Below are 13,550 nucleotides of genomic sequence, written 5' to 3' on the forward strand. Positions count from 1 at the left end.
TTTTAATATGCTATCTAGGAGAAGGCAATGGCACCCCACTCCAGTACTCTTGCCTGGAAAATCTCATGGATGGAGGAGCCTGGAAGGCTGTAGTCCATGGAGTCGCTGAGGGTCGGACACGACCAAGGGACTTCACTTTCACTTTTCACTTTCATGCATTGGAGAAGGAAATGGCAACCCACTCCAGTGTTCTTGCCTGGAGAATCCCAGGAATGGAGGAGCCTGGTGGGCTGCCGTCTACTGGGTCGCACAGAGTCGGACACGACTGAAGTGATTTAGCAGCAGCAGGTTTGTCTTAGCCTTCTTTTCAAGAAGTAAGTGTCTTCCAATTTCAAGACCGCAATTTGATGTGCATTAATTCTATTTGAATACAAGTTGAAGAGAAGAAGTCATCTTTCAATTTCTCTCTTTCTTATTTTCTCAAATATGTTAGGGAGAGAATAATCTTTACTTAGGAAAAGAGTTTGGTTACGCTGTTTGGGGTGATAGGAAAAAGTGAAAAAACAGCTAAAGGACTCCACTTAAAGACATAAATAGAAATTGGGACAATGGAATAGATAGGAGAGAAAAATAAGAGAGGAAAGGAAAGGGAAGATACAGGAAGGTAAAGGAAGCTGAAAATGGGGAAAGAATGAGAGAGAGAACAAAACATGGCACAAAACTTGCCTCAAATACTCTTTTCATTTCTTTCATACCATTGCAACAAAAACCATACTGATCATTCATGAAGTCTGGGGGGATGGAGAAGGTGTGCAACAGAGACAAAAAACTTGATATAGATCATTAGACATGGGTCATTTGACTCTACTGCTCAAAACTTTCCATTGACCCCCATTTTGAAGCAAATCAATTAGACCAACTAAAGGCAGCACTCAATGAAAAGCATCCAAAATTAGTCAACAGAAAATGTATCATCTTCCATCAGGATAGTGGAAGACCACATGTTTCTTTGATGACCAGGGAAAAATTGTTGCAGTTTGTCTGGGAAGTTCTAATTCATCTGCCATACTTATCATACATTTCACCTTTGGACATCCATTTATTTCAGTCTTTACAGAATTCCCTTAATGGTAAAAAATTTTCAATTCCCTGAAAAACTGTAAAAGGTACCTGAAAGAGTTCTTTGATCAAAAAGATAAAAAGCTTGGGAAGATGGAATTATGAAGTTGCCTGAAAAATGGCAGAAGGTCATGGAACAACATGGTTAATACCTCATTCAGCAAAGTTACTGGTGAAAATGAAAACTGTCTTTTATTCTTACTTAAAAAACTGAAGGAGAGTTTTGGCCAACCCAATATTTTCTTTTGTGTGAACTTTGATAGTTTGTATAATTCAAAAAATTTATCCATTAATGTGATCCCTACCAAATTATGCATGACATTTTCACCAAACTAGAAAAAATAACCCTAAAATATGGAACCAAAAAAAAAAAAAAAGAATTTCTGCTAAAGCCTGAGGAAAAAGAACAAAGCTGGAGGCATAAACCTTCTAGACTTCAGATGATATGACAAAGCTACAGTAATCAAAACAGTGAATCAGAACTTCCGAGTCAAGCTACAACAGTTTTTGCCTGGTCATCAAGGAACACATGATCTTGTGCTCCACTTATGGAAGACAATGCCCTTTCTTTTGACTCATTTTGGATGCTTTTCATTGAGTGCTGCCTTCAGTTGGTCTAATTGATTTGCTTCAATAAATCAGTTCAGAAATAAACCCACACACCTATGGTCAATTAATCTTTGAGAAAGAAAGCATGAAAATACAATGGAGAAGAAAAGTTTGTTCAGCAAGTGGTGTTGGGCAAGTGTGACAGCCACATGTAAATCAATGAAGCTAGAACATGCCCTCATACCCTGAACAAAGGTACTTGAGATGGATTAAAGACTTAAATATAAGACCTGACACCGTAAAACTACTAGAAGAGAACACAGGCAAAACATTCTCTGACATAAATCATACCAATGTTTTCTTAGGTTCATCTCACAAGGCAATAGAAATAAAAGCAAAAATGAACAAATGGAACCTAATCAAACTTGTAAGCTTTTTTACAGCAAAGGAAACCATAAACAAAGAGCAATCTACAGACTGGGAGAAAATATTTGCAAATGATGCAACCAAGAAGAGTTTGATTTCCAAAATATGCAAACATCTCATACAACTCAATAACAAAAAGAAACAACCCAATCAAAAAAGAGACAGAAGATCTAAATAGACATTTCTTCAAGAAGACATACAGATGGCCAATGGGCACATGAAAGATGCTCAATATCACTAATTATTAGAGAAATGCCAAACAAAACTGCAACGAAGTACCTGCAACATTCTCACACTAGTCAGAATGGCCATGATTAAAAAGTCTACAAATAATAAATGCTGGAGATATGGAGAAAAGGGAACCCTCCTACATTGTTGATAGGGATATAAATTGGTACAGTCACTATGGAAAACTGTATGGAGGTTCCTTAAAAAAACTAAAAGTAGCGTGACCATATAATCCAGCAATCCCACTCTAAGGCACATATCTAGAGAAAACTGAATTAGAACGATATGTGCACTCCAGTGTTCACTGCGACACTGTTCACAATAGCCCAGACCCGGAAACAACCTAATTGTTCATCAACAGATGAATGGATAAAGAAGATGTGGTACATACACACAATGGAATACTACTCAGTCATAAAAATGAATGAAATAATGCTATTTGGAGAAATATAAATGCACCTAGAGATTATCATACTAAGTGAAGTATGTCAAAGACGTATATTATATCACTTACATGTGGAATCTAAAAAAATAATAAAAATGAACTTACTTACAAAACAGACTCAGATATAGAAAACAAACTTATGGTAACCAAAGGCAGAGGAAAGTGAAAGTAATAGTTGCTCAGTTACGTCTAGCTCTTTGTGACCCCACAGACTGTAGCCTACCAGCTCCTCTGTCCATGGAATTCTTCAGGCAAGAATACTGGAGTGAGTAGCCATTCCCTTCTCCAGGGGATCTTCCCCACCCAGGGATAAAACCAGTGTCTCCTGCATTGCAGGCAAATTCTTTAAAGGGAAAGGGGAGGAGGGATTAATTGGGAGTATGGGATTAACAGATGCACAGTACCATATATCCAAATAGATAAACAACAAAGATTTACTGTATAGCATAGGGAACTATATTCAGTATTGTGTACTAATTTATAATGGGAAAGAATATAGATAAATACATATATGCATGAGTGCGGGATTTGTCGCTTCAATTATGTTTGACTCTTTGAAACCCTATGAATTGTAGCCTACCAGGCTCCTCTGGTCATGGGGATTTTCCAGGCAAGAATACTGGAGTGAGTTGCCATACCTACTTCCAGAGGGGATTTTCCCAACCCAGGGATCAAACCTGTGTCTCACGTCTCCTGCATTGGTAGTTGGGTTCTTTACCACTAGCGCCACCCAGGAAGCCCATAAACATGTATATGTATAAACAAATCACTTTGTTATATATGCCTGAAACTTACACAATATTATAAAACAGCTATACTTCAATTTGAAAATTTATCTTTTATATATAAATAGTTACAATTATAGACATAAAGTTGTTCATGGTCTCTTCTTGTTCTTTTTAATATCTGTAGTATATATATAATGTCACCTCTGCCAGTTCTGATACTGATAGTTTATGTCTTCTTTTTTCCATAACAATCTAACTAGATGATCAATTTTATTGATCATATCAAAAACAAGCTTTTGATTTCATTGATTTTCGCTGTTTTTCTGTTATTTTATTGACCTCTGCTCTGGTTTTTTAAATTTCCTTTCTTCTTTTTACTTTGGTTTCAATTCACATTTTTTATGTGTCTTAAGATAGATGCTTCAGAGAAGGCAATGGCACCCACTCCAGTACTCTTGCCTGGAAAATCCCATGGAAGGAGGAGCCTGGTGGGCTGCAGTCCATGGGGTCACATAGAGTCAGACATGACTGAATTGACTTAGCAGCAGCAGCAGCAGCAGCAGCAGCAAGGTGGATGCTTAGATCATTGATTGGATCTTTCTTCTTTCCTAGTACAATACAAGTTGCTCAGTGTCCAACTCTTTGGGACCCACGGACTACACAGTTCATGGAATTCTCCAGGCCAGAATACTGAAGTGGGTAGCCTTTCCCTTCCCCAGGGGATCCTCCCAACCCAAGGATTGCACCCAGGTCTCCTGCATTGCAGGTGGATTCTTTACCAGCTGAGCCACAGGGAAGACCAAGAATACTAGAGTGGGTAGCCTAACCCTTCTCCAGTGGATCTTCCCAACTTAGGGATCGAATCAGGGTTTCCTGCATTGAAGGCGGATTCTTTACCAGCTGAGCTTACCAGGGAAGCCCCAGTATGCTAAGTCGCTTCAGTCGTGTCCGACTTTGTGTGACTCTATGGACGGCAGCCCACCAGGATTCCCCATCCCTGGGATTCTCCAGGCAAGAACAGTGGAGTGGGTTGCCATTTTCTTCTCCAATGCATGAAAGTGAAAAGTGAAAGTGAAGTCGCTCAGTCGTGCCTGACTCTTCGAGACCCCATGGACTGCACCCCACCAGGTTCCTCCGTCCATGGGATTTTCCAGGTAAGAGTACTGGAATGGGGTGCTGTATATATTTCCCCTTTACCACTGCTTTAGCTGCATCCCACAAATTCTTATGTATTGTTTTTAATTTTCATTCATTCTGTTTAAAATACTTTCTAATTTTCCTTATGATTCTTTCTTTGACATATGGATGTTTTTAAACCAGTGTGTCATCTAATATTCTGATATGTGGAGATTTTCCAGGTATCTTTTTATTATCTTTTTAATAAAAGATAATATCTGGTATTATCTTTTTAATTCAATTGTTGTTGTACTTTGTGTTATTTGAATTATTTTAAATATATTGCACTTTATTTTACAGCATAAACTATGATTTATCTTGTTCAATATTTAGGATGTATTTTTAAAAATCTAGTCTCTTTTGCCATTGAGTAGAGTGTCCTATGAACATCAATTAGGTCTGATAGTTTTCTATATAATTTCTGATTTTTTTTTTTTTTTTTTGCCTGTTTATTCAATCCCTTGTGGCTCAGCTGGTAAAGAACCTACCTGCAATGTGAGAGACCTGGGTTCGATCCCTGGGTTGGGAAGATCCCCTGGAGAAGGGAAAGGCTACCCACTTCAGTATTCTGGCCTGGAGAATTCCATGAACTGTATAGTCCATGGGGTTGCAAAGGGTTGGACACAACTGAGTGACCTTCATTTTGGGACTTCCCTGGTGGCCCAGTGGACAAGACTCTGTGCTCATAATGCAGGGGGCACAGGTTCGATCCCTGATTAGGGAACTAGATCCCACATGCCACAACTGAGAGCGGTTCAGCCTATATAAATAAATAAAATAGCCTAAATAAATAAATAAAATATATGTTTTGGCTTCCCAGGTGGCACTAGTGGCTGGTTCAGGAGACATAAGAGATGTGGGTTTGATCCTGAGGTCAAAAAGATCCCCTGGAGAAGGAAATGGCAACCTACTCCAGTATTCTTGCCTGGAAAATCCCATGGACAGAGGAGCTTGGCGGGCTATAGTCCACAGGGTCACATAGTCGGACATGACTGAACCGACTTAATCTTATTATTATCAGAGGAGTATTGAAATCTTGAGCTATAATTCTGGATTTGTCTATTCTCCTCTTAGTTCTGTTCTCTTTTTTTTTAGGAACACTAAGTGCATAAACATTTAAGATTATTTTGTCCTTTTGATGATTTCCCCTTTTATCATTATGAAATCCCTCTTTATCCGTGTTTTGCTCTGATAATGCATATTGCTCTGAAGGCTGCTTTGTCTTATATTTATATAGCCACTTCACTTTTCCTTGATTCACATTAATGTGTTATACAATTTTCCTGATACTTTACTTTTAACTACTTATTAATATTAGAAGCTGGTTTCTTGCAGGTACCCTATCACTGGGTCTTGCTTTTTTTTTTTAACCGGTTGGCCAATTTCTGCTATTATCATGTATTATGGACTTCCTCCACTCTGGCTGTTGGGAGTATGTTGGGACTATGCCTAGTCCTCTGTGAACTCCAGAAATTGTTCCACCCTCTCCTTTCTAGTGGTTTTCCCTCCAACTTTGGGTAATTGCTCCACACACGGATACTGATCAGTACTCAGCTGAAGAGTCAAGGGGCACCTTCTACAGTCTCCTTTCTGGTGCTCAGCTCTCTGGATTCTAGCCAACTTGGCCTCCTCAAACTCTCAGCTCCAGGGGACCTGCCAGGCTCTGAGTTCCCTCTTACTGTGCTGCAGCCTGGAAATTTTGTCCTTTTAAAAAATAAGCTAGGCAATCATAAAAATTCCTTCATTTTTTCACTCTTCTCAGGGAATATTATTCTCTTGCACTGCCTGTTCACTGTGTCTGAAAACCATTGTTTCATATATTTTTCAGCTTTTTCAAAGTTGTTTAAAGCAGGAGGGTAAATCCACACATGGAAGATTTGCCAGATTTAACAAAACACAAGGCAAAAAAACAAAACAAAACAAAAAAGGCAAAAAAACCCAAAAAACTACAAGGAAAGACTCTTTTAAATCTGAATATCAGACCAACAGCAAATACTTTTTATTATAATCCATACTTACAGTATAATTATATCTGAAATTCAAATTTAATGGGGCTTCTTAGACTTTATCTGGTGACCTTAATCCCTATTAATCCATCATGTCTGAAGCAGAAGTCCCCAGAGACTCTTTTAGGTACAGGAGCTGTATTCTTGTTTGTAAATCCACTCACTTCAGTATGAAATATTCACTAAGCTCCTACACTGCACTCATCAGAATGAGATGATGTAGGGAGGGATCTCCTTGAGGAGATACCAAATTGACAGCAAAGACCAAATAAGCATATATAAGACGAATAAATTCTCAGTTGATCTATAATACTAAGCATGAATGCCACAGGAATTCAGAAGAGTTGAAGACCAAGATGAACTAAAGTAGCCAGAAAACCCAGGAGACATGGTTAATAAGAAAAAGTGAAAGATGAAAAAGCTATATTCAGACAGGGGAGGAACAATGGTGCTCAGTCTGCCTAAGGAAGTAAGACACAGATGCGGGATAGGGTCAGCATCATTCTGGACAGGGAATACAGTGACCTGCACAAAAGATGCTGTGGAAGAGTCATTATAAACAAGTGAGCTGGTCTCAGGGCCTCTGAGAAGAGCTATCAACTGTCTCATTGCACAAGGGGAACTGGGTGAGAGCATGGGTGAGGACTGAAATCTATACTGCTTCAGTTTCCAAGATACCAGCCTCTGTGCTGGGGCTCATCCAGTCAGAGGAAGGGAAGACTTTTCTAATTTTCAGGTTGTTATGGAACATCTGAGGCTCTGGGTGGCAGCTTTGGTGCCTTCCTTCTGAGTAGTCACAGTAAAATTACCTCTGGACAGCTGACCCAGATTGTTCAGTGTGAGTATCCCTTGCGGGGAGAGGTAGGTGGAGATGTTGGGAGCACATCATTGCAAATCAACTGTATGCCATTTAAAAGAATGAAAGAAGAAGAATAGCCTTAAATCCAGTGCTGTGAATTCAAAGGCCTCTTGGGGCAGGAAGATAATGTGCTTGTGGAGAAGCTATCTAACAGATAGCTTTTTTCTCTGGAAAGTTTTTCAGAAGAAGCTGCAACTCTAGATTTTTAAGAAAAAATCTCCTAAACTTCAACTGTAGGCATAGTTTAAAAATATAAACCTGCCTCCCCACATGCAAAGGTACACCCCACAATACACAGTGCAGTCTTAACACTGTTCTAACCAAATAACACTCATCTGCAGGTGTGAATGCTACTAATGTGCTGTATTTCCTGGCCCTAGTCATTCTACACATAGGTACATTATCTACTGGAGGTCCCCCAGAAAGGAAGAGAAAGGGAAGAGGGAAGAAGAGGAGAACCAAGGCAAAAACTACCCAATGTGGCAACATGGATGAATGGATTTTGGAAGACATGAACTGAAATATCTACTTTCTCTCCCCTCTCATTCATCAGCTTGTTCTTAAAAGAATGAAGTGGGGCTTCCCTGGTGGTCCAGTGGTTAAGAATCTGCCTGCCAGTACAGGGGAGAGAGGCTCGATCCCGGTCTGGGAAGATTCCACATGCTAGAGAGCAACTAAGTCAGTACCCCACAGCTACTGAGCTCACCCTGCAACTACTGGAGCCCGGGTGCCTAGAGCTTGGGCTCCAAAACAAGAGAAGCCACTGCAGTGAGAAGCTCTCACACAGCAAGGAAGCATAGCCCCTGCTCCCTTCAACAAGAGAAAGCCCAAGTACAGCAATGAAGATCCACCACTGCAGGAAAAAAAAAGAACGAAGCAACAGATGCAGACTTAACTGGTTGGAGCAATAGTTTTGTATTTAGTTTCACCACCAAAATTTCAGACTAGTATTCCTCTCTGGAGATTTGGAGATTATGAGTTGTAATGATGAACCTTTACAGTAAAAAACCTGTATCACATCTTCACCAGCTTGAAATTTCTTGCAACAAGAAAAAAAAAAACCCTAAAGCAAATGACCACCTGTGACAAATATCAGATTTGTGAAAAGACTGTCAGCAGTACGGTATAGCATTTTTTTCTTCCACGTGTAGAAATGACCAATTGTGCCGTCTAAAACAGAACTAAACTAAATGATATTAAACTAGGGACTTCCCTCCCAGGTGGTGGTAGGGGTAAAGAATCTGCTGATAATGCAAGAGACTCAAGAGACACAGGTGCAGGTTCGATCCCTGGGTCAGGAAGATCCCCTGGAGGAGGGCATGGCAATCCACTCCATTATTCTTGCCTGGAAAATTCCATGGACAGAGCAGCCTGGTGGGCTACAGTCCGTCAAGTTGCAAAGAGTCGGACATGACTGAGTAACTAAGCACAAAGGCAGTCAAACTAAACTAGATGCCTCCATGGAAGGTGAACCTATATCTGTAGCTCCTCTGGGAATGAAAATAATGATCTCAGTCTTAAAAATGAAGGATTGCTACCTTCTTTCTCTCAAGAAATACTTGACTTTTCAAATCATTGCTGCTGAGCTGCAGTAAATGTATATCTTATCTGTTTGGCTACTGCCTGCATTGATCTATCTGTGTGAACCACGGAGTTCCTTTCTAGTTTTATGCTATATTAGAGCAATGGTTGGGAGGCGGGAGTCTAATGCACTATTAAAAACACAATTTTTAAGGAAAAAGTGCAATTTTAAGGACAGCCAATCCTCTTACCTGAATCTTTCTAGTTAGTCACATTGCAAAGAATTTTCTCTTCCTTTGCCAAATTGAAGGCTACAGCATAAAAGAAGCACCAGAGGGCACTAGTCTCACAGGGAAACCAGCTCACAGAACCACAAAAGATGGAGGCTGCCTCTGAATTTATCTGTCAGTGTTCTTTCACATTTAAATGAGACAAGTATACCTGTGGCGGATTCATTTTGATATTTGGCAAAACTAATACAATTATGTAAAGTTTAAAAATAAAATAAAATTGGAAGAATAAAAAAAATAAATAAATTAAAAAAAAAAAAATGAGACAAGTATTCTCTAGGCTTTTGTCATTTGTGAGTGAATAACGACCTTGTTCCTGAGACATCACAAGCTTTACAGAATTAATATGCTAGACCTACCAACTTCCTCTATGGCAAGTGTTTTTTCAGTCACTAAGTTGTGACTCTTTCGTGACGCCATGGACTGTAGCCCTCCAGGCTCCTCTGTCCAAGGGATTTCCCAGGCAAGAAGACTGGAATGGGTTGCCATTTCCTTCTCCAGGCGATCTTCTTGACCCAGAGATCAAACCTGCAAGTCCTGCATGTGGGATTCTTTGCCACTGAGCCATCTGGGAAGCTCCCATGGCAAGTGGCAACTGTATTGGATAGTATTTTACACAAGGTTAGATATGGGGGCAGGATGCGGCAGGAGGCAGGAGGACAGATGGTGATGTGAACTTAGGTCAAAGAACTGTGGAGATTTATTCTTGTTTTTGCTTAATCTGCTTACCTGAATGGTGACATTGTCGGGTTCATACCTAGGTGAGATCTGAGCCAGGAATTTGGTCAGTTTTAGATAAAATCTTTGTTTGCACTTGACTGAAGTTTTTCAAGTTTACACTGAATGCTGCTGCCAAGAGATCAGGAATCTCATACCTCCTTCCTAATGTTCACCATGTCACCCCACCCCATCCCCAGAAAAATATATTATCTAATTAAAGATGATATACTTGCTATGCAAATGCACCTTCAAGACAAATTCGTTGGCTGTCCCTTCCAGAAAAGGTGTTACTTTCAAGTTCTCTCTTTATGGAAATTCCAGCATCACTACTGCTTCTTTGTTGATTCATTGATTTTTTCCAGAGAACTTTCCCTAATAATCCAATTCATTTGTCGTATAAAGGCAAGGCCTCTGCATCCACTTCCTCATTTGCCACAAGGGGCAGAAAAATTCACAAGGAAATTTGGGTAGTAGTCATCTTTATCAAGTGTTGCTGTGACATAAAAGATTAATTACTAAAGATAACATTCATTCTCAAAGTACTAAGGTACATGGTGATGTATCCAAAGAGCCAGCTAGCTAGTTAAACTCCCTTTTAGATGGCGTTCAGCCTGTAGATTTTCTCAGGGCAGAGAAACTTATCATGTTTGGCCATATCGGAAGCAGCCAGTTAACCAGATGTAACTTGAAACTTTGACATGATTACATAGTGGCAACTTGTACTGTAAGTGTATTGTCCTATCGCCCGCATGCTGAGATACTGCCCCATTCTAAACAAGATGTCTGGCTTAATGGGGATATCCTCTAAAAATATTTAAACTAAAACAGGCTGACATCATAGGGGAAGGCTGTGTTCCTTGTATTTGTATTTCTAACTTCTCATGCCGTACCCGAAGAAAGCCACTGGATGTTGCTTAATAATGATAACAGTGGATTACATACAGTGGTTGGCAAAGGGAGAACAAATGATTAGATCATCCAGGCAACTCATCTCTCCAGCCAAGCAGAGTCCCCAGATAGGGAATCTAACACTTTTTTTAAGGCAGAGGGCCAAGTTGCAAGAACCACACTGACTTCGTTGTGCTGTCTTCTCTGGCAACAGACAGAGCGCCAAATCTGTTTTAGTTGGCTGCACTCATGCCCTACTTCAGTCCTTAAATGGGAGCTTCCAGCTCAGTACTGCTCTTTTCTTTAGAGATAACCAATGTTGAAAGGTAATTAACTCTTGTAAATGATGCCTGCACAAAACTCAAGGTCAGGTTACCACAGAGAACACCTTGACAGGACAAGACCAACAAGGAGAAAAGTCCTAGAGAGCCCTCCCATCTGGACAGGCTGTGGACTGTATTGTGTAAACTCTGGCTCAGAAAGGGCTATTGTTCCAGGCTTATTTATTCACCTGATTGGATTTAATCAATAGCCCAGCTGAAATGCTTGATTTCTCACATCCTAGGCTTTGGTCTTTTTATGAACTAGGGAGTCTACCTTGTTTCTGAGTATATTTTCTTCTTAGAGTCAAATATATATATGGCTAATTCAGATTCTCAAAGTGTATTTTATTATTTCTGGAGGTGACAGGCTGGGACTATCCAGACTGGCTGTCAGATTCCCACTCCAATTTGGACTTTGTTGTGAAGAACACAGTAGTCTCAGTCAAGAAACATTTTACACCTCAGAGTCACCCATGCTTTTAGACTCATGGTGGGACCCAGGATGGTGAGTCAGGGTGCTCAATCTCTCTGGCTGTCTCTTTCTTTGGGAAGGTGAGTGGTAAGGACCATGTGATCCTGGAACTCTCAGTGGTCTCCTCCCCTGTCTGTGGGGCTTCCCTGGTGGCTCAGATGGTAAAGCGTCTGTCTACAATGTGGGAGACCTGGGTTTGAGCCCTGGGTTGGGAAGATCCCCTGGAGAAGGAAATGGCAATCCACTCCAGTACTATTGCCTGGAAAATCCCATGGACAGAGGAGCCTGGTAGGCTACAGTCTATGGGGTCACAAACAGTCGGGTCTGTAGAAGATGTTATTCAACAAAGCCAACAGGTGTCTCTGGATCTAGTTGTATCTAAAGCCCTAGACCGTTGGACTTCCCAGTTAAGCTGGGAAATGACTACCCCCTTTTCTCCCTTAAGCAACTTGGAATTGAATTGCTATTAGAAGCAACATGATTGATGGAAAAAATTATCAAGATAGTACCACATTATGGACTAGATATAAGGACAGAAAGCCCCAGAAAGAGAACAGGAGACTGACAGTAGATTGTTTATAAAGAAGCTATATTCAGACTTACAATGAGTATGACTTACTTCACAGTGAACTTGCTGAATTGGTTGAAGTTTTGCAGGGTTACATCTGTTATCCTTTAACATTTCATGGAGGACTGAGGAAGTGGCAGCATACTGGGAAAAGAGCCAACATAAAATGGTTGTGTAATAAAAGGGAAAAGGTTTAGTTTGGAAAATTAAAGACCTACAAGCTCAACTTTTATAGCAAGAGAAAAAATTGCCACAGTGAATAATGTGACTAGAACAAGATATTGACTTTAGTGAACTATATTTCCCTCAGGCCAATCTAGTATTTTAATCTATTGACAAATGATAGGTAAATTATATCTGTATGTTAGCACTGGGACCAGTGGTACACAGCCAAGCTGAAGAAGCCATGACAAGACTGGGTCGCGAGGTGGGAGTAAGGGGGGATGTAGACCACAGCTAGGGACATACTTCGTTCCAGGGTCTAAAGCCAAAGGGATTAAGATAATCTAAGATGCTGTGCCTTTTTCTGTTTCTTAAAAAAATTGAATTTCCAACCAAAGACCTATGAAGACTGTTTGGTTCCTCTGAGAGCCTTTCTTTGCCCATCATTCAGAGAGCAGTCATTAGATGACGGCTTTGTGCAGTACTTATTTATTAATTCTTCATTCATTCATTCACCACTTATTAAATGAGGTGTAAAGAAAATAAAAACGATGAACAGTTGGTTAAGTTTTTTCCCAATGAGAAATATGCGTCTGAGAACATTTTGATTATGATCTAATTATTACTGACTTTTATATTAAAAATTATCAAAAGAATAACAACAATTGAGATTTAACTACTTCCTTAAGTACTTTTAAGATTTGGTGGAAACTAGGACAAGAATTCAAAAAAAAAATCCACCTCTTTTTTAAATTTTATTTTTAATTGAAATTTAATTGCTTTATAATATTGTGCTGATTTCTGCCATACAGCAACATAAATTACCCATAGGTATACATATGTCCTCTCCCTCTTGAACCTCCCTCCTACCTCCCACCCCATCCCCACCCCTCTAAGTTGTTAGCTCTACTTTGAGTTCCCTGAGTCATACAGCAAATTCCCATTGGCTTTTTAAATTATGACTTGGCTTCATTTTGACTTCTTAAAGTTTAGAGTGTCATTCCAGTCTGGTCTATAGATCCTAGATTTCTGACTTTTTAACTTACTGCTTTATAGTTTCTATATATTGCAAGCCAGTACCCTGCTCTTACCAACTAGAAGTGCTGCTTTATCTGCAACTTTGTTTTTGT

At 39.9% G+C, this 13,550-nt stretch overlaps 1 protein-coding gene across 2 annotated transcripts in view; it reads right to left on the bottom strand.

The window, feature by feature from the left end:
• Positions 1–13,550, bottom strand: part of STAT4 (signal transducer and activator of transcription 4) — a 137,230-nt gene that overhangs the window by 114,487 nt on the left and 9,193 nt on the right. The window contains exon 2 of one of the 2 annotated variants that reach the window (XM_061440422.1): positions 12,310–12,402. The gene's annotated coding sequence lies outside the window, so the exon portion shown is untranslated. Of the gene's footprint in view, positions 1–12,293; positions 12,403–13,550 lie in introns of both variants that reach the window. The other variant, XM_061440438.1, reaches the window with a different exon arrangement.

This window comes from Bos javanicus, chromosome 2 (assembly GCF_032452875.1).
Source record: "Bos javanicus breed banteng chromosome 2, ARS-OSU_banteng_1.0, whole genome shotgun sequence".
NCBI classification, from domain to species: Eukaryota; Metazoa; Chordata; class Mammalia; order Artiodactyla; family Bovidae; genus Bos; species Bos javanicus.